The following is a 24851-nucleotide window of genomic DNA, read 5'->3' as shown; positions in this document are numbered from 1 at the left end:
CAAACTCAATATTTAACCGTGTGGGTGCCAGACCAGCCCTAGTATTGTGCAGTATGATGTATGCCTATCAGTGACATATATGGCAAGAATTCCATTATCCTCAAAGCCATCAGCTGGTGAACATCCATTTCCACTATACATATAGATGGATGCATGATATAGTATCTATTAATCTATACAGATGGCCAATAACATAATGGCCACAGATACGGTGCTTACACTCTCAGTAGTTACATTAAGTCACATGCATATTCATTTATTGACAATATCAGCAAGCGGAATATTGGCAATGGACTGCAGAGAATATATGCATTCATACACCACAGCATGTTCCTTTCCCACTGCACAATGACATCCCTATGGTGCCATTCATTACATTGTCTTGTTGTATCCAAGCTGTATGTGTGAAAATGCTTGAGTTTGTACAAAACCCGGTTCCTAGAAATTTAAGTTAATTTGTTAACCATCCTATGTATACTGCAGCCAACATAGTGTGACAATGTTACTCAGATATACTAAAAATGTTGACTGTTCTAATATGCTTGCATATAAATGAAGAGAAAAATGTCCCTTCTAAAAGGGGCACCTTTATAATAATATATTTGTGGAGTTTATAGCCTTGGATAGAGTGCCCTTGTTCTGCATATGGGAATGGAAATGTGGAACTTCCCAATCCCAGATATATTCACTACATGACATGCTATATTGGAAAATCATGACCAACAAATGAGATTGTTGGAGGCCCCTTGAAGGTAACATGTGCACATGGTGCTGACTTAATGCCCCAATTGCGCTCTGTTATAAAAATGCAAGGAAGGAAACTGCATGGAAAAAAAAAATATTCCAATACAAGGCTGGAGAGAAAAAAACAATGGAAGGAAGGGAACATAACATTGGATCCACATCATTATAAATGCTGCCAAATAGCTACTTATGGAAAAATCATAGCAGACCTCTGTAAAGTACCAATGGATTTAACTGACCTGAATAAAATCGGGTTGCTTTTGGGGCATTTTCATACCTATATATATTTCATAGCTAAATATGAGGTATGTATTGTATAGACAGAATATGGGTATGAACTACTGATCTATTAAGCATGTATATGACATTGACAACTCCAGGAGCTAATGACCTGAGGAGATGGATCCATCTACACTCCTTTTGTAGGAGGAGATGGTTCCAATCATCGCCTCTGGATGGTGTTCGTATGACCTCCAGAGCCTGAAACCGAAGCCAAGGGGTTTTTCAGAATGGGCCCTGAACATGTGGTTAGATAGGGGGTATCAGCTTTTCTCCTAATGTAGCCCACATGATCAAGAATTCTTCTGTGGAACTAACTCTTGGTTTCGCCTATGTAATTCATAGGGCAAGCGCAGGTGGCCATATATACCATCCCTTTTGTCCGACAGGTAGCCAATTTCCGGTTAGAATAAACCTGCCCTGAGACTGTGCTAACAAAGGTTCTGTTCTTTGAAATGAAATCGAAGGACTTGCAGGCTCCGCATTTGTGCGTTCCTAGCAGACCACAATCAAGCCATATGATGGTTTTTCTTGGTTCAGTAAAGTGGCTAAGCACAAGTCTATCTTTGAGGTTCCTGCCCCTCCTATATGTAACCATCGGGCGCTCTGGAATTACTTTTGTCAAATCAATATCAGCACATAAGACATTCCAGAGGTCTTCCAAGATGTTATAGACCTCCCTATGGCAATTGTCATACGTAGTCACCAAATTAACACATCCCATCATATCCTCTTTGGTACATGGGAAAAGTTTAGTGCTCCTGTCCTGGCCTTTGCTGTTTGTCCTAGCCCAGAAGTGAGATATAGTCCATGAAACATAAAGGATGTGACCAGGCATTTCCATTTTAAAAATCAAGAGGTGGATGAGCGACACCATTAGGCCTCTTGCTCCCACACCCCTGCTAGTACAGACAAGACATATCTTGGAGATCCATCTTGGTGTCTTAATATTAAAAACATTTCTGGTAAATAGCAAAACAGTGGCATCAATTACCCCCCTCCCGATTTACCCATAGTGTCTTTAAACAACAGTTAATTCTGGTACATACAACACACAGCATGTGGTCTGGCAATTCCATATTAACCCCTTCATTATCTTTGACGGATGTATCCGTCATGGTGCCCTGGTACTTAAAGACCCATGATGGATTTATCCGTCATGGCAAAATCGCGGCCCCAGAGCCCCGGTAAACACGATCGGTTTTCAAAAACTATAGATTCGGGAAGGTAAGGACTTGTACCTGACCTCAGGAGGGGTGGTGTCTCCTCCCTGGACCTATGGAGGTTGTGATTGGCTGACAAACGCCGCTCAGCCAATCACAGCCAGTGTAATGTTCCAGCCATTGAAAATGGTTGAAACATTGAAATCCAGCTATGATCAGTGCAGCTGTAGCACTGGTCATTGGCTGGAGCTGGGTGACTTTTGCTGCACCCAGCTCTGATTGGAGAGATCGGCCTTGTTACCGATCTCTGCAAGCACCGTGCATCTGGGACCGGTGAGCTGTAGGAGATCACTCTCCTCAGATTCTCCCTCCGTGGAAGCTGAGAAGAGCGACCCCTGTGGGTGCCCATCTGTGAGTCACAGACCCCGATCCACCGCTGCCCTCCTCCATCTGCTTTGTCCCTGCACCGCCGTTGCTCTCCCGTTGCTGCTCTCCCGTTGCTGCTCTCCCGCTGCGCCCCTGCATGTGACGTTGCTGCTCTCTCGCTGTGCCCCTGCATGTGATGCCACTGCTCAGCAGAAAGAGAGCAGTGGCATCAGATGCGGGGGGGGCGCAGCGGCGTCACATGCAGGGGAGCAGCGGGAGGAGAGCAGCGGCATCAGATGCAAGGGGGCAAATGATGTCGCTGCTCTCCTCCCGCTGCGCCCCTGCATGTGATGCTGCAGCGCCCCCCATGCATCTGACACCGCTGCTCTCTTTCTGCTGCCTCCTTGTATCGCCCTTGCGCCACCCTTGCATCTGCCGCTCCACTCCCCCATCTGCCACAGCCATTGCACTCTCCCCATTAGCCATGGCACTCTCCCCATCAGCCACAGCATTCTCCCCATCAGTCACAGTACTCTCCCCATCAGCCACAACACGCTCCCCATCAGCCACAGCACTCTCCCCATCTGCCACAGCACTCTCCCCATCTGCCACTGCACTCTCCCCATCAGCCACAGCACTCTCACCATCTGCCACCACAATCTCCCCATCAGCCACCACACTCCCCCATCTGCCGCTGCGCCCCTGCATCTGCCACCGCACTCAACATCAGCCGCTGCGCCCCTGCATCTGCCACCTCACTCCCCCATCAGCCACTGCCCCCTTCCCGATCTGCTGCCTGCACTCTCCCATCCCATTAATCCTCTACCCCCTCTCCCACCTCTCCCCCTCCCGGATCTGCTGCCTCCTCCATCTGCTGCAATCCTGCTGCCTAGATCCATCCTGTAAGGTAGCTATCCCCAATTTCACCTCCCACTTCCCTTCCACCCTCCTCCCATCCTCCACCGCTCCTGCATCCATTGTGCCCTCTTCCATTCTCCGCCGCTCCTCCATTCACCGCGCCCTCTCCCATACTCCACTGCTCCTGCATCTGTTGCGCCCTCTTCCATCCTCCATCCATCATTTTTTCCATCCCACCTAGTCCCCCCCCCTTTTTGCAGCACATCCGTGCGTGCGTCCTGATTTTTTTTCTGTAAACTAAGAAAGAAATACAAATAAACTTAGTTTAGGGCCAGTAAAATTATACTGTGGACTGTATACTGTCAACTGCAGTATTTTTTACTGAATATTGTAAGCGTCAGCCCAGTGCCTTACATGAGAGCGATGCACGAGTCTCACATCGCATCATCCGGCACAGTCACTCTATTCCAGACAAGAGTGTGCGGCTATGCCGGATGCTGCGATGTGAAATTTGTGCATCGCTCTCACATGTGACACTTGCCTTAGTGCCATTGTGTCAGTTGCAGGCGCTCATATATTATTCTGTGAGCTGAGCTGTAAGTTTTATGTTTTTCTGTGGACGGAGGTGAGTTAGCGCTTATTTTTTGTGGGACAAGATAAAGTTTTCAATGGTACCTTTTTTATTTACATGCAACTTTTGATTGTTTTTTTTCCTTTTTTGGCAGTTTGATGATTGCCACTTTTTTTGTTTACAGTGTTCACTGAAGGAGTTATATAGTGTGTCAGTTTTATAGAGCGGGTTGTTCTGCATGTAGTGATACCAAATACGTGTTCTTTTTGACTCTTTTAGTTTTTACTTTTTTTCCATTCTTTATTTTGTGATTATTTTTTAATATTCTCACAATGTTTCAAGCTTATATTTACATCTTTACCTAGTCACAGGATTGGACTTCAACTTTCCCTGCCCTGATCATTGATCTAATGCCCTGAAATGCTTTCGCATTGCAAGGTGTTCGTTTAGAGTCTCCTATAGAGCCCAGTTATGGGTACCAATAATGGGAAAAATGTGAGTGTGAAGTGCAAAGTACTTCCCAAAACAAATTCACATGTCCACACTAAGATACTGTATGGGCTATAATAAAACCAAAAAAAGTAATACAGCTCACCCCACATGGAGTAAATCCTGGGACAGTGCACGGATAGGCAAATCCAGATTCAGATAATTGTAGAAAGATCCAGCTTGTACTGCCTATAGTGTATGGTGTATTATCCATCAAAGGTTGAAATTAAATAATGGTTTAGACAAAATAAGTTAATGCTGCACTGACTCTTGTATTGAGGAAATAGGATTGCAGAACCAATTCCTACATAACCAATGAGCCTATATGGGGATGACTCGTATATGCAATTAATGTTCTCAAGTATTAGAGATGTTCAATATATACTTATATAATTGTCAAAACATTCTCTCTAATACAAAGTTGGTAAGGACCATATAGATTTATGGTTTCAATCGTATATTGCGTAAACTGCAGAATCCATTACTAGTCCCCCGGATTTTTGAAACAGATAGCAGTAATGAAAGTAAGATATTTAAATGCAGTGCAAACTTTATTCATTTAATTTGAACCTCTAACCATAATGCTACTGTCATTGCTGTCAGTCCTCCTGAGGCTTACTGAGGACTGCATGAAAACAGCAAATCGCAACACTGATATAGGTATGGCCCGTTCAGTGTGTTGAGTGGTGGACTGAGTGACGTAAAGTGCCCTTGCTTAACTACAAGGTGTGTGCCCTATTGCCCTATGCATTTCATCTGAACTGCTGATGGCTGCTCAGACTCATCAGGGGTGAATGGCAGGTTGTGTTATAACACACTAATAGATATTATTTGTTTTACAATGACCTGGCAGCATGATAGCTAGTCACATGGAGCAGCTCATGTTTCCTTTCTTTATAAACTTAAAACTCCTGCCCCCAATATCGGTGTTCTCATCGTGCCAATCAGCCTCTGCACTGAAGCTTGATGGGGCTACTGGCCATGCGACGGAGCAATCAGAGACTGATAAGCACGGATGGGCATAGCCAGTGGCATATCTGGAAGCAACACCATTAGCCAATTAATGTCAAACTAAATATTTAACCGTGTGGGTGCCAGACCAGCCCTAGTATTGTGCAGTATGATGTATGCCTATCAGTGACATATATGGCAAGAATTCCATTATCCTCAAAGCCATCAGCTGGTGAACATCCATTTCCACTATACATATAGATGGATGCATGATATAGTATCTATTAATCTATACAGATGGCCAATAACATAATGGCCACAGATACGGTGCTTACACTCTCAGTAGTGACATTAAGTCACATGCATATTCATTTATTGACAATATCAGCAAGCGGAATATTGGCAATGGACTGCAGAGAATATATGCATTCATACACCACAGCATGTTCCTGTCCCACTGCACAATGACATCCCTATGGTGCCATTCATTACATTGTCTTGTTGTATCCAAGCTGTATGTGTGAAAATGCTTGAGTTTGTACAAAACCCGGTTCCAAGAAATTTAAGTTAATTTGTTAATCATCCTATGTATACTGCAGCCAACATAGTGTGACAATGTTACTCAGATATACTAAAAATGTTGACTGTTCTAATATGCTTGCATATAAATGAAGAGAAAAATGTCCCTTCTAAAAGGGGCACCTTTATAATAATATATTTGTGGAGTTTATAGCCTTGGATAGAGTGCCCTTGTTCTGCATATGGGAATGGAAATGTGGAACTTCCCAATCCCAGATATATTCACTACATGACATGCTATATTGGAAAATCATGACCAACAAATGAGATTGTTGGAGGCCCCTTGAAGGTAACATGTGCACATGGTGCTGACTTAATGCCCCAATTGCGCTCTGTTATAAAAATGCAAGGAAGGAAACTGCATGGAAAAAAAAAATATTCCAATACAAGGCTGGAGAGAAAAAAACAATGGAAGGAAGGGAACATAACATCGGATCCGCATCATTATAAATGCTGCCAAATAGCTACTTATGGAAAAATCATAGCAGACCTCTGTAAAGTACCAATGGATTTAACTGACCTGAATAAAATCGGGTTGCTTTTGGGGCATTTTCATACCTATATATATTTCATAGCTAAATATGAGGTATGTATTGTATAGACAGAATATGGGTATGAACTACTGATCTATTAAGCATGTATATGACATTGACAACTCCAGGAGCTAATGACCTGAGGAGATGGATCCATCTACACTCCTTTTGTAGGAGGAGATGGTTCCAATCATCGCCTCTGGATGGTGTTCGTATGACCTCCAGAGCCTGAAACCGAAGCCAAGGGGTTTTTCAGAATGGGCCCTGAACATGTGGTTAGATAGGGGGTATCAGCTTTTCTCCTAATGTAGCCCACATGATCAAGAATTCTTCTGTGGAACTAACTCTTGGTTTCGCCTATGTAATTCATAGGGCAAGCGCAGGTGGCCATATATACCACCCCTTTTGTCCGACAGGTAGCCAATTTCCGGTTAGAATAAACCTGCCCTGAGACTGTGCTAACAAAGGTTCTGTTCTTTCAAATGAAATCGAAGGACTTGCAGGCTCCGCATTTGTGCGTTCCTAGCAGACCACAATCAAGCCATATGATGGTTTTTCTTGGTTCAGTAAAGTGGCTAAGCACAAGTCTATCTTTGAGGTTCCTGCCCCTCCTATATGTAACCATCGGGCGCTCTGGAATTACTTTTGTCAAATCAATATCAGCACATAAGACATCCCAGAGGTCTTCCAAGATGCTATAGACCTCCCTATGGCAATTGTCATACGTAGTCACCAAATTAACACATCCCATCATATCCTCTTTGGTACATGGGAAAAGTTTAGTGCTCCTGTCCTGGCCTTTGCAGTTTGTCCTAGCCCAGAAGTGAGATATAGTCCATGAAACATAAAGGATGTGACCAGGCATTTCCATTTTAAAAATCAAGAGGTGGATGAGCGACACCATTAGGCCTCTTGCTCCCACACCCCTGCTAGTACAGACAAGACATATCTTGGAGATCCATCTTGGTGTCTTAATATTAAAAACATTTCTGGTAAATAGCAAAACAGTGGCATCAATTACCCCCCTCCCGATTTACCCATAGTGTCTTTAAACAACAGTTAAGTCTGGTACATACAACACACAGCATGTGGTCTGGCAATTCCATATTAACCCCTTCATTATCTTTGACGGATGTATCCGTCATGGTGCCCTGGTACTTAAAGACCCATGATGGATTTATCCGTCATGGCAAAATCGCGGCCCCAGAGCCCCGGTAAACACGATCGGTTTTCAAAAACTATAGATTCGGGAAGGAGAGGACTTTTACCTGACCTCAGGAGGGGTGGTGTCTCCTCCCTGGACCTATGGAGGTTGTGATTGGCTGACAAACGCCGCTCAGCCAATCACAGCCAGTGTAATGTTCCAGCCATTGAAAATGGTTGAAACATTGAAATCCAGCTATGATCAGTGCAGCTGTAGCACTGGTCATTGGCTGGAGCTGGGTGACTTTTGCTGCACCGTGCATCTGGGACCGGTGAGCTGTAGGAGATCACTCTCCTCAGATTCTCACTCCGTGGAAGCTGAGAAGAGCGACCCCTGTGGGTGCCTATCTGTGAGTCACAGACCCCGATACACCGCTGCCCTCCTCCATCTGCTTTGTCCCTGCACCGCCGTTGCTCTCCCGTTGCTGCTCTCCCGTTGCTGCTCTCCCGCTGCGCCCCTGCATGTGACGCTGCTGCTCTGTCGCTGTGCCCCTGCATGTGATGCCACTGCTCAGCAGAAAGAGAGCAGCGGCATCAGATGCGGGGGGGGGGCGCAGCGGCGTCACATGCAGGGGAGCAGCGGGAGGAGAGCAGCGGCATCAGATGCAAGGGGGCAAATGATGTCGCTGCTCTCCTCCCGCTGCGCCCCTGCATGTGATGCTGCAGCGCCCCCCATGCATCTGACACCGCTGCTCTCTTTCTGCTGCCTCCTTGTATCGCCCTTGCGCCACCCTTGCATCTGCCGCTCCACTCCCCCATCTGCCACAGCCATTGCACTCTCCCCATTAGCCATGGCACTCTCCCCATCAGCCACAGCATTCTCCCCATCAGTCACAGTACTCTCCCCATCAGCCACAACACGCTCCCCATCAGCCACAGCACTCTCCCCATCTGCCACAGCACTCTCCCCATCTGCCACTGCACTCTCCCCATCAGCCACAGCACTCTCACCATCTGCCACCACAATCTCCCCATCAGCCACCACACTCCCCCATCTGCCGCTGCGCCCCTGCATCTGCCACCGCACTCAACATCAGCCGCTGCGCCCCTGCATCTGCCACCTCACTCCCCCATCAGCCACTGCCCCCTTCCCGATCTGCTGCCTGCACTCTCCCATCCCATTAATCCTCTACCCCCTCTCCCACCTCTCCCCCTCCCGGATCTGCTGCCTCCTCCATCTGCTGCAATCCTGCTGCCTAGATCCATCCTGTAAGGTAGCTATCCCCAATTTCACCTCCCACTTCCCTTCCACCCTCCTCCCATCCTCCACCGCTCCTGCATCCATTGTGCCCTCTTCCATTCTCCGCCGCTCCTCCATTCACCGCTCCCTCTCCCATCCTCCGCTGCTCCTGCATCTGTTGCGCCCTCTTCCATCCTCCATCCATCATTTTTTCCATCCCACCTAGTCTCCCCCTTTTTGCAGCACATCCGTGCGTGCGTCCTGATTTTTTTTCTGTAAACTAAGAAAGAAATACAAATAAACTTAGTTTAGGGCCAGTAAAATTATACTGTAGACTGTATACTGTCAACTGCAGTATTTTTTACTGAATATTGTAAGCGTCAGCCCAGTGCCTTACATGAGAGCGATGCACGAGTCTCACATCGCATCATCCGACACAGTCACTCTATTCCAGACAAGAGTGTGCGGCTATGCCGGATGCTGCGATGTGAGATTTGTGCATCGCTCTCACATGTGACACTTGCCTTAGTGCCATTGTGTCAGTTGCAGGCGCTCATATATATTTTTTTTTTACTGACGTCCGTATTTTTTAATTCGCCAGACTAATTTTTTTTGTATTGAGGGGGGGCTCGTTTCCAAAATGGGGTCACATGTGGGGGCGCTCCACTGTTTGGGCACATTAGGCGGATCTCCAAACGCAACATGGTGGGGCTAACGATTCCAGCTAATTTTCCATTTAAAAAGTCAAATGACGCTCCTTCCCTCTGGAGCTCTGCCATGCGCCCAAACAGTGGTATTCTGCCACATATAAGGTATCAGCGTACTCAGAACAAATTGCCCAACACATTTTGCAGTCCATTTTATTCCTGTTACCCCTGTAAAAATTAAAAAATTGAGCCTAAAATAACATTTTTGTGGAAAAAAAAGTACTTTTTTGTTTTCATGCCTCAATGTATGAAGCACGTGAGGGTTCAAAGGGCTCATTACCCATCTAGATTTATTCCATGGGGGGTCTAGTTTCCAAAATGAGGTCACTTGTGGGGGAGCTTCATTGTTTAGGCACCTCAGGGGGTCTCCAAACGCAGCATGGCGTCCGCTAATAATTCCAATCAAGTTTGCTGTGAAATGGCGCTCCTTCTCTTCTGAGCCCTGCCATGTGCCCAAACAATTACTTTCCACCACATATGAGGTATATGTGTACTCACAAGAAATCGCACAATACATTTTATGGTGCATTTTTTCCTGATACCCTTGTGGAAAAAAGAGCTGCCTGGTTGAAATAACAATTTCGTGGTAAAAAAAATAAATATTTTCACAGTTGAACATTCTAAACTTTTGTGAAGCCTCCAGGGTTTCAAAGTGTTCAGTAAACATCTAGATAAATTCCATGAGGGGTCTAGTTTCCAAAATTGGGTCACTTGTGGGGGAGCTCCATTGTTTAGGCACCTCAGGGGGTTTCCAAACGCAACATCGCATCCGCTAATTATTCCAGACAATTTTGCTTTCAAAAATTCAAATGATGCTCCTTCCCTTCCGAGCCTTGCCGTGCACCAAAACAATTGATTTCCCCCACATATGAGATATTGGTGTACTCAGGAGAAATTGTACAATTAATTTTATGGTGCATTTTTTCCTGATACCCTTGTGAAAATGCTAAATTTTTTGGCTAAACTAACATTTTTGTGTAAAAAAGTAACATTTTCATTTTTTCCTTTCACATTGCTTTTGTTGCTGTGAAGCTCCTAAAGGGTTAATAAACTTCTTGGATGTAGTTTTGATCAGTGTGAGGGGTGCATATTTTAGAATGGGGTCACTTTTGGGTATTTTCTGCCACTTAGGCCTTTCAAAGTCACTCCAAATGTGATGTGGTACATAAACATTTTTTTTGTAAATTTTGTTAGAAAAATGAAAAATTGCTGATGAACTTTGAACCCTTCTAACTTCCTAATGAAAAAAACCATTGTTTCGAAAATTGTACTGGTGTAAAGTAGTCATGTGGGAAATGTTATTTAGTAACTATTTTGTGTGACATATCTCTCAGATTTATGGGCATAAAATTTCAAATTTTGAAAATTGCAAAATGTTCAAAATGTTTGCCAAATCTCCAACATTTTTACAAATAAAGGCAAAACATATTGTCCTAAATTTAACACTGACATGAAGTACAATATGTCACGAAAAAACAGTGTTAGAATCGCCAGGATCCGTTGAAGCGTTCCAGAGTTATAACCTGTCAAAGTGACACTGGTTAGATTTGCAAAAAATGGCCTGGTCTTTAATGTGAAAACAGGCTGGGGGCTGAAGGGGTTAAGAATCAAGAGGTGCATCAGTGAAAGGATTGACCTCCTTGCTCCCACATCACTGCCAGTACAGACAAGACACAACTTGGAGACCGCTCTAGTAGGACAGTGGCATCAATTGCCCCCGTCATTTCCCCATTGTCTTTTTGCAAGGCAGTGAGGTATGATCAATGCAACACACAAGATGTGGCCAGGCATTTAATTTTTAAAAACCAACAGGTAGATGAGTGACAGGATTAGGCCACATGCTCCTAGGCCCCTGGCACTACAGGCAAAAGAGAATATGGAGACACTACTTGGAGTCTCCACATTTACAAAAATAATATCAGTCAAGAGGAAAAGTGGCAACAGTTAGCAAAGACTGTAAATAGTTGAATGCTACAACATGAATGTGTGCGACCGGACATGTAACAAGGCCTGAATCAGCATTTATACCTTTAATAGAGACAGGAAGATGATAGACATGCATAGACCTCTTCCTCCAAGAACCCTGGCACTACAGGCAAAAGACAATTTGGAGACCCTACCTGGAGTCTCCACATTTACAAAAATTAAGGTTAGACAACAGGAAAAGTGGCCACAATTAGCACAGACTAAAAATAGTCAAGTTGCGCAACATGGATGTGTGGGATTGGACCTGCAACAAGGCCTGAATTAGCATTTCTACCTTCACCAGAGAAAGCAAAATGACAAACAGATGAAGTACTGGTGCTCACAGACCCCTGGCAGTACACAATACTTTAGTCTGCATAGCCTGGGACTGGGGTGGGAAAGTCATTGAACATCTATGACTTGTTCATCTTTATGAAAATTAGGCTGTTTACACTTTAAGGGGACAACCGGATACAGTTATCCATCAATACATCACCAGCAGAGCTGAATACACGTTCTGAAAAAATGCTGGCTGCAGGTGAGGCCAAAACTTCAAGGTGTGACTGGTGAGCTCAGGCCACACTTCCATTTTTGAACACCAAAATGCAAAAGGCTCCATTTCCCCTTTATAACATTGATATTGAGTTCTAGATACTTCTGCACCATCCTCTCCAGTCATTCAGTTCTGTTGGTGCATGCAATGGTCTGAAAAATGTGTGCCAAACCTTATAAAAATTGCTTCTCTCACTTGAACTGTTGCTGCTAATGTTTCTCCGTTGATGACGCAACGTTACTGTTTTTGGAATTCTAGAACTGTGATGCACACTGTGTGCCTCACTGCTGTCTTGTGGAAAACTACAATTAAGATGGTCTACAAGCTTGTTTCGATACTCCAGCATCTGTGCATCCCTTGTACCGTGCATCTAATCGAGTGGCAACCTAGTAGTCAGTACTACTTATAATACTAACAATATGGACATCATGTTGCGGATAGTGCAGCAAGTAGGTGCTCATGTGTTAGACACTTCCATGAGGTCCAAGTCCATGCTGTGTTAGTGGCAGGGAAATGCTCAAGCTTGCATCCTCCATCTCCTCCCACCAACCACGAACAACAGAGACAAGATCAATATGTTGTTCATCTCTTGAAATTTTTGTGCCCATCACCTCTTTCTCCTCCATTTGTTCCTCGGCTCCTGCCCCTTCACAACCAGTTTGTCCATTCCCATGAGCCCACCTTGATCGATGGACTCCACCCTCCCAAGCCACCCACCTGTGAAACAACTGTTCAGATCTTACATGAAATGATATCCCTTCCTCATCCTCCTTTGCTTCTGCCTCTTTCTCTGAGTCCACCACCAACTCCTGCAGACTGTTCAAAGTGTGCTACAACATATAGATGAACGTAATAATGATGCTGATAATGGCATCGTCAGTGCTAACCATGTTCGTAGCCATTTTGAAACTGTGCAGGAGGGTGCAGAGGTCCTATATCTGTGCCCACTCTGCAATTGTGATATGCCCCACATCTGGACTGCGGTGTCCCAGGCTATGCATCATAGCATAGTGCACCAGGGCTCACTACTGCTGCTGCCAAAAGTATTTAATAGCGTTACATGTCAAAAGCTGCAGGGTGTAAATAGTGGAAGTGAGCACTCAGTGACCATGCCTTCTGCAGCAGCTCATCCAGGCCAGGATAGTGGCAGGGAAATTGCTGTACAACCAAGCTGAGGATGTGAAACATGCAAGCACATATGTGATGTCGCCCAGGCATAGGGCCACCTTCAAGTCTGTACCGTTTTCGCACATGGCCTTCTCTGGCTTCAGATTCAATGAAGACAGCCATTTGATCAAACTTGGCCTGGATAGCAGTCCACAACTCTGCAGCTGTGTGACAATGTTTTCAAAAGCATAATAATTTCAGCACTGCCTGATTGAGTTGAGCCCTTGCTGAGCTGTACGGAGGTGGGGGGATTCTCTCTTCACTCTTGGAATACATGTTACATTTAGGGAGGGGTTGAGGGCCCATGTGGATGCCCTAAAGGTGGTAGAGGAAGAAAAAGAAATTGAGGAAGCAGTAGATCCAGACGTTTGTCCCGCAAGCCCTGGTGATGTCAAGACTTGGGAAGTAGCCTCTTCCCCACCTGCCCCTGCAGATACCAGGGTAATCCAGGGAACAGTCAGCCAGTTGTAACGCCCCTGGTCAAGCTTGCTCGTCTAGGTGTCAGTGATGAAATGCATCCTCGGAGATACAGTTTTTCAAGGTATTGGTAGTGTTGTTTTCAACATGATGGTGTAGTGCAGGTACAGTTTTATTAGAGAAGTAATCGTGACTGGGCAACTGGTACTGAGGGACTGCAATGGCCATCAGGTTTCCAAAACCATCGGTATCCATCAGGTTGAAAGACAGCATTTCCATGGTCAACAGTTTAGATATGGTGAGGTTCAAGCTCTTCACTTTAGCATGTGTCAGAGGAAGTTATTTTTTTGCTTGACCAAAACTGCAGGACTGAGGGCTGGCTGCTGTGCTAAAAGAGGGTGGAGTTGGGTGTTCAGCCATTATACTGTAAGGGATGTGTAGGCGGAGATGTTATAGTGGATTGAGAAACATTCTCTAACTAAGTGAAGTTATAGTTCTGATAAGAGAATTTTATTACATACTAACATAGAAAGAGGTGAAAAACTTATGCATTATTCATTGCATACTATAATTTCTATATATAATTTAAGTCTTTACATATAACCATGTTATCTTACAAATGTTATGTATTTCAGTGAATGTCTATAAAATATCAAGGTTTTTTATTGCTTTTTCAAGATGCTAAACAATAGAATAATAAATGTATATCACTGTGCTTCTTCCTCTGTTCATCAACTTTGTTGTCTATGAAAATGTCAGATCACGTGTGCACATCCCTCATTTTTACCTTTCAAAATTATTGTGTCTATTATGGTCATGTCATGTGCAGTGTCATTGAAAACAGTATACATATTCACTGAACTTTTTCAGCATTTTTTCATAATACACCCACAAAGTTAAATTGATTTTATTTGGATTTTATGTGATGCACTAAAGGAATGTAGCAGTATTTGTGAAGTGTAAAATAAATGATTCATGATTTTCTAAACATTAAAATATTAGGAAAGTTGTAAAGTGAACTTAAATTCAGTCCTTTAATTAGGACCATATTTTACTGCAATTTCTGCTGAAATTCAGAGGTATGTCTCCACCAGCTTTTGACATTTTTGCCCATTCTAATTTGCAAACTAACTTTAGTTCATGAGATTGGATGGAGAGCATCTGTGAGCAATTTTAAAACTTTTCCACAGATTTGTAATGGGATTATGGTCTAGACTTTGACTGGCTCAATAAAAAAATTGAAAAACATTTGATCTAAACCATTCCATAGTAGCTCAACCAGTATGTTTATAGCCGTTGTTCTGATGGAACTTATGTCCAAGTCTCAAGTATGGCACGGTGGCTCATCGCTGGGGTCCTGGGTTCAATTCCCATCCATCAAGGACAACATCTGCAAAAAAAACATACAGATAGGGAATAAACTTTGTACTTTGCATGATATGTTGTGAGCCGATCTGAGTCTTTGGAGAAGGGTGGCATACAAGTTTCACAAATATAAATTTCCTAAACCCTCCTCCCCCTCCCCTCCTGTTAGGTTGGTTCATGAACTTTGAAAATCAAATAAAACCACTTTATACACAAGTTTGATAAATAAATAAACATGTGGTGTGCGCGGTATCTCACATGGATTAGAAACACCAGGCATAGTCACTTCCGTAACAGCTTGCGGGATCTCACTCACCCTGCCTGTCACAGGTAAACCAATGTAGGTTTTGTAGTCGGAGACCTGTATGAGAATAGTTGTGATGGTGACACAGGAGGAAGAAGATTTGGCACCTGGTGGTTTAGGATTCCGGTAATTTACATTTTATCACAGTAAGATTAGCACAGTAATGCATATTGGTTGCGCACCATTGAGGAATGAACTGTGGGATGTTACGATTCAGAAAGAAGAGGAGAGGCAATTTGGTGCAGTGCTTGCCATCCACTCTTGCACATACTGCTTCTCACCCTCATTTCGAAGTTGAAGTGATGTGCGGTTGCCAAAATAATCTAGTGGAGTAGGCTATCCAGTAGCAGAAGTTGTTCTCATTTCAATGGGAATAGGATGAGTCGGTGTTTGCTCAGTAAAGCATTGACAAACATTAGAACATCCCATACGTACACCTCAAACACACCGCATATTCTACCTTTCACCATGACCTTGTGATTTACCATTCATGGTTGATGTACCCTTCCCCTTTCAAACAGATGTTTTGCAACCCTATGTCCATACCTGTTAGACACCTCACAAAAAGTTAAATTCTTTATTTTTAGCCTGAGATAGCAAAATTGAGAAGGCACTAAAAAGTAACAATGCCTAAAAATGTGGATCACTGGCAAATTTTCTGCAGGCACTAAAAAGTACCAATACATAGAAATGTGGTTCAGTGGCTAATTTTGAGCAGGCACTAAAAAGTGCCAATACCTAGAAATATGGTTTACTAGATAATTTTGAGCAGGCACTAAAAAGTTGCAAAAACTATTTGGCTGGTTCACTGGGTAATTTTGAGCAGGTACTAAAAAAGACCAATACCTATGTAGCTAGTTCACTGATTAATTTTGAACAGGCACTAATATGTACCAATACCTAGAAATGTAGTTCACTGGCTAATTTTGAGCAGGCACTAAAAGGTTTTTATCAAGCCCTTGTTTCTTAACCTTGTGAAAGTCTACACCACAATTGGTTGCAGGAACGTCCACAAATAAAACTAAGAAAAAGCGTGTTGCTCCTCTTGCTTCTCCCAAGTCCCAACCTCTTCACTTATTAAACACATCCTCCGTTCATCACACAACACTAAAATGTACCGATACCTATTTAGCTGGTTCACTATCTAATTTTAAGCAGGCACTAAAAAGTACCAAACCTAGAAATATGGTTCACTGGCTAATTTTGAGCAGGCACTGAAAAGTGCCAATACCTATTTATCTATCTCACAAGCCCCTGTGTCTTAACCATGAGAATGTTTTCTGCACTGTGATTGGCTGCAGGACATCCACAAGTAAAGTTAAGAAAACGTGCACCGATCCTGTGGCTTCTCCGGAGTCCCCAGCCTTCCATCATACAGCACCACAATCCTAAACAAAAGCATAACATGTTATTAGAAAAACATTTTGGAAACCATAATCAGACAAAACCGAATTTTGACGACTTTTGTATAAAGTGCTCAAATTACCAAGCCTGAACCTGAACTGGCTTGTATCGAATTGGAGATTGGCGAACCTTTATTAAACAAGTTCGCTGTTCTCTACTAATTAGCAAATTGAGTCAAACTATGAGTAGTTTATTCTCAGTATAACTACAGCTGTCCTGTCCAGGTTTCAGAGGATTTTTTGAGAACATTAGGGATCAAAAACATAATGTAAACTAGGGAACACACCAGACAGGTCAGGAAAAAAGTTTTAGAAAAAAAATAAAATAAGCTTGCAATATAAAACAATATCCAAAGCTCTGTACATCTCACAAAGCACTTTTTTAGTCAATCATTCAAAAAAGAGAAGAGTATGGCACAAATGGAAACCTAACAAGACATGGCTGCCCACCTAATCTGACATCCCAAGCATGGAGAGCAATAGAGAAGCATCCAATAATACCAATAATAGGATCTGCAGATATGTGTAGCACAGATCGGGGAATATTTCCACGGAACAAATATTAGTTGTATGTTACACAATTTTGGCATTTATGGAAAAGTGCAGAGAAGAAAGTGATGTTTGAAGGCAAGCCATAAGAAGTCCATGACCACTACACGACAATACAAATTGTCATGTTGTGGTCATAGCTAGCATGTCGAAGATGGAACTCTGATTAAAAGAGAAAATAATAGACACAAAGTAGAACATTTTGGGTTAAATGCAACAGACTATGTCTGAAAAACCCAAACTGCACATTACTCTGAAAACAACATCCCTACTGTCAGACATTGTAGTGGCAGCATCATATTGTTAGGATGCTTTTCATCAGCAGGGACAGGGAGACTTTTCAGAGTTAATGGGAAGATGGACAGAGTTATTAACAGGGCAATCTTGGAGAAAAATCTTGTTAGAGGCTGCAAAATACTTGAGACTTGGACATAAGTTCCAGCAGAACAACAGCTATAAACATACTGGTAGAGCTATTATGGAATGGTTTAATGTTATTCAAGTGTTTGATTGACTCAGTCAAAGTCTAGACCATAATCCCATTACAAATCTGTGGAAAAGTTTTAAATTGCTCACAGATGCTCTCCATCCAATCTCATGAACTAAAGTTAGTTTGCAAATTATAATAGGCAAAAATGTCAAAAGCTGGTGGAGAAATACCCACAAATTTCAACAGAAATTGTAGTAAAATATGGTCCTAATTAAAGGACTTAATTTAAGTTCACTTCACAACTTTCCTAATATTTTAATGTTTAGAAAATCAGGAATCATTTATTTTACACTTCAGAAAGACTGCTACATTCCTTTAGTGCATCACATAAAATCCAAATAAAATTAATTTTATCTTTGTGGGTGTAATATGAAAAAATGTTGAAAAAGTTCAGTGAGTATGTATACTTTTTCAATGACACTGCACATGACATGACCATGATAGGCACAATAATTTTGAAGGGTAAAGATGAGTGATGTGCACACATGATCTGACATTTTCATAGACAACAAAGTTGATGAAAAGAGGAAGAAGCACAGTGATATACATTTATTATTCTGTTGTTTAGCATCTTGAATAAGCCATAAAAAACCTTGATATTTTATAGATGTTCACTGAAATACATAACATTTGTAAGATAACATGGTTATATTTAAAGACTAAAATTATATATAGAAATTATAGTATGCAATGAATAATGCATATGTTTTTCACCTCTTTATATGTTAGTATGCAATAAAATTCCCTTATCAGAACTATAACTCTACTTAGTTAGTGGACTTATTTGATCAAAAGATATATTTTGTGTGTTCTCCTTATATTTTCACAGCTGCATCATTACAATAGCTGTAAACAGTATAGATGGAGCATTAGATATGAGTGGATCTTTAGAAATTTGCATTAGCCAATTTTGTGAAATCTTCCCAACAAATTTGAATAGAAGCAAATGAATAAAAAAAAAAAAAAAGAAAAAAATCACATAATTAAAATGCCTCAGATCTCTGGGAAAAATATGTAGAACACAGTGAGTTTCCCTTATACAAAATTTAAATTCTTTTGAGCGGAACACAAATTTTAAGACTTTTAAGTAACCCAAAAAGTCTTGGGCTACTTAAATGCTTTAATTGAGAAACTATAGGGTGCTTTACACGCTGCGACATCGCTAACAATAGCTAGCAATGTCGTGCGCGATAGCACCCACCCCCGTCGTTCGTGCGACATTTAGTGATCGCTGCCGTAGCGAACATTATCGCTACGGCAGCGTCACATGCACATACCTTTTCAGCGACATCGCTGTGACCGCAGAACAATCCCTCATTCAAGGGGGAGGTGCATTTGCCATCATAGCGACATCACTGCTGCGTCACTAAGCAGCCGCCCCATAGCAGAGGAGGGGCGGAGATGAGCGGGACATAACATCCTGCCCACCTCCTCCCTTCCTCATTGCTGGTGGACGCAGGAAAGGAGATAATCGTCGCTCCTTGGTGTCACACGCTGCAATGTCGCTAACGGCGCCGAATGTGCATCACTAACGACGTGACCCCGACGATATATTATTAGCAATGTCGCAGCGTGCAAAGTATCCTTTACTCTTTTGAGGGAGGACAGATGCATGCATTGATGTTTCTTATGAACCATTGTAATTTTATATGTTTGGGTGTAAATTATTCCCCTGTTTGCCGCGTATATAGAGCTCTGCACTTTGCTAAATAATGAAGCGATAGTTTTTTCATAAAATGTCTAAAAGTTACGCCTTTAAATTGGATGAACTGTACTGTTTTGAATGTCAAGAAGTAATGGCTTTTTAACTGGAAGGGAAAAAAATCCTTGTTTGGAACATGTAGCTGGTTTGCTAAATGTAAAATGATTAGGCAATTACATAGGTGTTTTATCAATGTGTTCAAAACTGATCCCCACTTTCCTTGAGGCCACCTTCACACGCACGTGTCTATGGTACATGCTAGGTCTGTGCCCGCATGTACCGGAGACACGGCCACACGTAAACCCATTAAAATCAATGGGTTTATGTGCATGCACGTGTTTAGCCATTGGCCCATGCCTCCATGTGGAGCACACGTGAGCCTGTCTGCTCCACACGAATGCATGTCCGTGTTTCTGTGGCAGCACACGTGACACGCGCTGGAGAAACACACGTGTCATTTTAAAAATAAAAAAAACACAAACTCACCTCCACAAGTCCTGCAGTCTCTGCCGCAGCTGTCACCTGCATCCGACCCCCAGTGAATTTGAACAACGCATCTTCTTCACTGGGGGCCGGAAGCAGAGTCAGGGGGCCATGGCCTGTGTCGGACACTGTCAATCAGCACCACAGACAGCTCCGGCAGAAAAAGGTAAGGTGGGGCTTTCCGTTCTCCGTGTGTTACTATGTATAACACACGGAGAACACACGTAGTGCCATAAACACGGCACACGGAGTGGAAAACGCACCTTTGACACGTCCGTGAAACACGTGCGTGATTTTCACGGACGTGTGAAGGGGGACTGAGACAAAGCAATTGTATTGTTTTGAATGTGAAGATGCTATGACTTCTGATCTAGGAATGAGAATTATTCCCTTTTTTGCAAGGCTGCAACTGGTTACAAAATCACAAAATGGTATGCAATTAAAAATGCTTCTTATCAAGCCTTAAAAAAATGATCTACTTGATTCTGCAGACAAAAAATTAATACTATTTTGAATGTGAAGAAAATGTGGCTTGATATCACCAAGCATTTTTTTAAAATTAGCCCAATTCTGAAAGTTGTTTCTTAAGGGTACAAAGTACAAAAAGGTACAAAAACATGAGAGTACATTTCTCAGCATCAGTAGTACTTTCCAACATCATGATATGACACAAAGTGGGCATTCAGGAGATCTGTCATGGTTGTTCAGTGGCTGAAGCATGAGTAGAGCGTACAGCCAGACAAAGAGTGGCTTGGCAGATCGAGGCAATGTCATCAGCATTATAGTCTAGAGCTATGAAACACATGGAAAGCAAAGAGATGTGTGGCTCGAATGGCTGCGCAGTGGTTGTCCCAGTATCCAGAGTAGAGTTGTTCGTGGTTCTCCAGTTTGCGGCTCGAGTGATTTTGGGGCCTGTTCTAGATCGAACTAGAACTTGAGCTTTTTTGCAAAAGCTCGATAGTTCTAGATGCGTTCGAGAACGGTTCTAGCAGCAAAAAAACAGCTAATTCCTAGCTGGCTTTCCGCTGTAATAGTGTAAGTCACTCTGTGACTCACACTATTATGAAATTTCAGTGTATAGTGTGCGGGAACAGCGCCTTCAGAGCACTGCTGTATGGATAATGGTGATCGCCATTTTTTTTTTTCCTTGTCTTCCTTCACTAAGCGCGCGCGTGTAGTGGGGGGGGCCAGCATGTCAGCCAATCCCAGACACACACACAGCTAAGTGGACTTTTAGCCAGAGAAGCAATGGCATGTGTGATAGGATGTCCATGTCACATGCCCCTGCATTATAAAAACGTGTATCTATCCGTCCGGACGCCAATATATCTTCTGCATCCTTGGTGTCAGACATCACTGGCGCAGCTCCGTCCTGAGTCCTATCGCCGATACTGCTGTATGCGCTCCATACACAGCTTAGGAATAGCACTTTCTATCAGTCCTTTTAAGGGCTCGTACCGGCAGGGTCAGAGCCATAGGTGACAGGTCCTGAAAACAGAGACAGCGTCTGTGTAGCTAAGGCCAGGGATTTCCTCGCTGCATTTCCCCATTAGGAGGGAATAGAAAGGCAGACTTCCATTCCTCTACCCAGAGCCCCACAATCCTGCCACTGTACCCTCCTGTCCTCTGCACACTCCAACTCATTATAACTAAGCCATTATACTAGCAAACACTGAGTGTACCTAGTGTCATCCTAAACGTGGCTATTGGACTTGTGTATAGTCCCAGTAGTGCACAGATATTTGCAGCACGCCTGCCGGCATTGCACACTCAAACTGATAGTTACTAAGCCATTATACTAGGAAACACTGAGTGTACCTAGTGGCATCCTAAACGTGGCTGTTGGACTTCTGTATAGTCCCACTAGTGCACAGATATTTGCAGCACCTCTGCCTGCATTGCACACTCCAACTGATAGTTACTAAGCCATTATACTAGCAAACACTGAGTGTACCTAGTGTCATCCTAAACGTGGCTATTGGACTTCTGTATAGTCCCACTAGTGCACAGATATTTGCAGCACGTCTGCCTGCATTGCACACTCCAACTCATTATAACTAAGCCATTATACTAGCAAACACTGAGTGTACCTAGTGTCATCCTAAACGTGGCTATTGGACTTCTGAATAGTCCCACTAGTGCACAGATATTTGCAGCACCTCTGCCTGCATTGCACACTCCAACTCATTATAACTAAGCCATTATACTAGCAAACACTGAGTGTACCTAGTGACATCCTAAACGTGGCTATTGGACTTCTGTATAGTCCCACTAGTGCAAAGATATTTGCAGCACCTCTGCCTGCATTGCACACTCCAACTGGTAGTTACTAAGCCATTATACTAGCAAACACTGAGTGTACCTAGTGGCATCATAAACGTGGCTGTTGGACTTCTGTATAGTCCCAGTAGTGCACAGATATTTGCAGCACCTCTGCCTGCATTGCACACTCCAACTCATTATAACTAAAGCGGGCTTTACACGCTACGACATCGCTAATGCGGAGTCGTTGGGGTCACGGAATTTGTGACGCACATCCGGCCGCATTAGCGATGCCGTTGCGTGTGACATCGATAAGCGATTTTGCATCGTTGCAAAAACGTGCAAAATCGCTAATCGGCGACACGGGGGTCCATTCTCAAATCTCGTTACTGCAGCAGTAACGAGGTTGTTCCTCGTTCCTGCGGCAGCACACATCGCTGCGTGTGACGCCGCAGGAACGAGGAAGCTCCCCTTACCTGCCTCCCGGCCTCTATGCGGAAGGAAGGAGGTGGGCGGGATGTTACGTCCCGCTCATCTCCGCCCCTCCGCTGCTATTGGGCGGCGGTTCAGTGACGTTTCAGTGACGTCGCTGTGACGCCGCACGGACCGCCCCCTTAGAAAGGAGGCGGTTCGCCGGTCACAGCGACGTCGCCGGACAGGTAAGTATGTGTGACGGCTGTGGGCGATGTTGTGCGGCACGGGCAGCGATATGCCCGTGTCGCGCAACAGATGGGGGCGGGTACCCACACTAGCGATATCGGGACCGATATCGCAGTGTGTAAAGTAGCCTTAAGCCATTATACTAGCAAACACTGAGTGTACCTAGTGTCATCCTAAACGTGGCTGTTGGACTTCTGTATAGTCCCACTAGTGCACAGATATTTGCAGCACGTCTCCCTGCATTGCACACTCCAACTGATAGTTACTAAGCCATTATACTAGCAAACACTGAGTGTACCTAGTGTCATCCTAAACGTGGCTATTGGACTTCTGTATAGTCCCACTAGTGCACAGATACTTGCAGCACCTCTGCCTGCATTGCACACTCCAACTGATAGTTACTAAGCCATTATACTAGCAAACACTGAGTGTACCTCGTGGCATCCTAAACGTGGCTGTTGGACTTCTGTATAGTCCCAGTAGTGCACAGATATTTGCAGCACCTCTGCCTGCATTGCACACTCCAACTCATTATAACTAAGCCATTATACCTGCAAACACTGAGTGTACCTAGTGTCATCCTAAACGTGGCTGTTGGACTTCTGTATAGTCCCAGTAGTGCACAGATATTTGCAGCACCTCTGCCTGCATTGCACACTCCAACTGATAGTTACTAAGCCATTATACTAGCAAACACTGAGTGTACCTAGTGTCATCCTAAACGTGGCTATTGGACTTCTGTATAGTCCCACTAGAGCACAGATATTTGCAGCACCTCTGCCTGCATTGCACACTCCAACTCATTATAACTAAGCCATTATACTAGCAAACACTGAGTGTACCTAGTGTCATCCTAAACGTGGCTATTGGACTTCTGTATAGTCCCACTAGTGCACAGATATTTGCAGCACCTCTGCCTGCATTGCACACTTCAACTGATAGTTACTAAGCCATTATACTAGCAAACACTGAGTGTACCTAGTGTCATCCTAAACGTGGCTGTTGGACTTCTGTATAGTCCCAGTAGTGCACAGATATTTGCAGCACCTCTGCCTGCATTGCACACTCCAACTCATTATAACTAAGCCATTATACTAGCAAACACTGAGTGTACCTAGTGTCATCCTAAACGTGGCTGTTGGACTTCTGTATAGTCCCAGTAGTGCACAGATATTTGCAGCACGTCTGCCTGCATTGCACACTCCAACTCATTATAACTAAGCCATTATACTAGCAATTTATGCTGCCAGTTTAAGGGGCGTAGTTGCATTATCAGGGATATTTATTCTTTATTATTCTGCTGGTAATAAAGCTAGACCAGCGCTGCAATCTACACCACCTCTCAATTTTTACTACCACATTTTCAGTGCACAATCTTGTCTCAATCAACATGAGTGGCAAAATGACAGATGCTGGTGGAAAGGGGAAGAGGCGTGCTGGAAAAGGAAAAAAAGGGTTTGTCCGTGGGGAAGGTGGCAAAGCTCCAGTATCATCTGCTGAAGATAGACCATCTACCAGCAAAAGTAAGATGTCTACTACTTACCGTGGACAATCCGATGTGCTCCCTTTTTTATGGACATGAACAACAGGAACAAAGGTAGATGATGGCCAAAAAAGGAAAATGCTTGAATGGATCTCAAGTGGTCCAACAAGTGCCCTCTCAGCCACTTCAAGTATTGCATCCAAAAAACACCAGTCCTCTGAGTTGTCATCCCAATCAAACTTGATTTCTCCCAGCTCTGAAGTCTCCATCATCCCTGCACAGTATGGTGGAACTGAGATGGCTGAGTCTGCAGAGCTGTTCAGTCACACTATAGCCTGAGAATCAGAGGTCTGCTCCCAAGCTACAGTGAGTACAGACCAGGAAATGGTCTGCAGTGATGCCCAGAACCTTTGTGACTTTGATTC

The sequence above is a fragment of the Anomaloglossus baeobatrachus genome, chromosome 1 (genome assembly GCF_048569485.1).
Source record: "Anomaloglossus baeobatrachus isolate aAnoBae1 chromosome 1, aAnoBae1.hap1, whole genome shotgun sequence".
NCBI classification, from domain to species: domain Eukaryota; kingdom Metazoa; phylum Chordata; class Amphibia; order Anura; family Aromobatidae; genus Anomaloglossus; species Anomaloglossus baeobatrachus.
Note: the sequence above shows the minus strand (reverse complement) of the source record.